Genomic DNA, 1793 nt, shown 5'->3' with positions numbered 1-1793 from the left:
TGTTGACTTCGTTGATCTCAAACTCCTAGACTCAAGTGCTCCTCCTATCTTGGCCTCCCAAAGTGGTGGGATTACAAGCATGAGCCACCGTGCCTAGTTTTACTATTTTTTTAATTTTAAAATTGTTGTGGATGTATAAATATTGTGCATATTTACAGGGTACATCTGATGTTCCTTTCTTTCTTTCTTTTTTTTTTTTTTTTGAGGTGGAGTCTCCCTCTTTCACCCAGGCTGGAGTGCAATGACACAATCTCGGCTCACTGCAAACTCCGCCTCTCAGGTTCAAGAAATTCTACTGCCTCAGCTTCCTGAGTAGCTGGGACTACAGGAGCCCATCACGACACCTGGCTGATTTTTGTATTTTTAGTGGAGACGGGGTTTCACCAGGTTGGCCAGGCTGGTCTCGAACTCCTGACCTCAGGTAATCCACCCACTTGGGCTTCCCAAAGTACTGAGATTATAGACGTGAGCCACCACAACTGGCCTGATATTCTGATACAAGCGTAAAATGTGTAATGTTCAAATCAGGGTAACGCGGGTTTTCACCATCTCAAGGATTTATCATTTCTTTGTGTCAGCAACATTCCAATTCCATTGTTTTAATTATGTAGAAATTTACTATGAACTATTGTCAACATGAGCTGCCCTATGGTGCTACTGAACACTAGATCTTATTCCTTCCTAACTACATTTTTGTACCCATGAACCATCCCCCGCCCCCCTTTTTTTTCTTGAGATGGAGTCTTGCTGTCACCCAGGCTGGAGTGCAGTGGTGCAATCTCAGCTTACCGCAAGCTCCAATTCCCAGGTTCATGCCATTCTCCTGCCTCAGCCTCTGAGTAGCTGGGACTACAGGTACGTGCCACCACACCCAGCTAAATATATTTTTTTTTTTTTGTATTTTTAGTAGAGACAGGGTTTCACCGTATTAGCCAGGATGGTCCCAATCTTCTGACCTCACGATCCGCCCGCCTTGGCCTCCCACAGTGCTGGGAATACAGATGTGAGCCACCGTGCCCTTCTTATCCTGTGTTTCCCATTATCCTTCCTAGCTTCTGATAACCGTCATTCTACTCTCTATTTTTAAGTTTCATGTTTTTTAGTTCCTAAATATGAGTGAGAACATGCCATGTTTGTCTTTCTGTATCTGGCTTACTTCACTTAACATAACGCCCTCCAGTTCCATCCATGTTGCTGCAGATGACAGGATTTCATTCATGTTTATGGCTGAATGATATTCTATTATGTATATTCACCACGTTTTCTTGATCCATTCATCTGTTGATGGACACTTAGCTTGATTCCATATTTTGGCTATTGTGGATAGTGCTGCAATAAATATGGGAGTGCAGGCTGGGTACGGTGGCTCACACCTGTAATCCCAGAACATTGGGAGGCCGAGGTGGGTGGATCACTTGAGGTCGGGATTAGAGACCAGCCTGACCAACATGGTGAAACTCCATTTCTACTAAAAATACAAAATTAGCCGGGCATGGTGGCACACGCCTGTAATCCCAGCTACTTGGGAGGTTGAGGCAGGAGAATCACCTAAATCAAGGTAGAGGTTGCAGTGAGCTAAGATCACACCACTGCACTCTAGCCTGTGCAACAAGAGTAAAAACTCAGTCTTACAAAAATAAAAAGAAATAAAGAAAAATAAAAATAATATGGAAGTGCAGATATCTCTTAGATATATTTCTTTTTTCTTTAGGATATATATCCAGCAGTGGGATTTATGGTTCATATAGTAATTTTATTTTTATTTTTTGGAGAAAACTCCACACTGTTTTTCA

The sequence above is a fragment of the Mandrillus leucophaeus genome, unplaced genomic scaffold, assembly GCF_000951045.1.
Source record: "Mandrillus leucophaeus isolate KB7577 unplaced genomic scaffold, Mleu.le_1.0 Scaffold52, whole genome shotgun sequence".
Lineage (NCBI taxonomy): Eukaryota > Metazoa > Chordata > Mammalia > Primates > Cercopithecidae > Mandrillus > Mandrillus leucophaeus.
Note: the sequence above shows the minus strand (reverse complement) of the source record.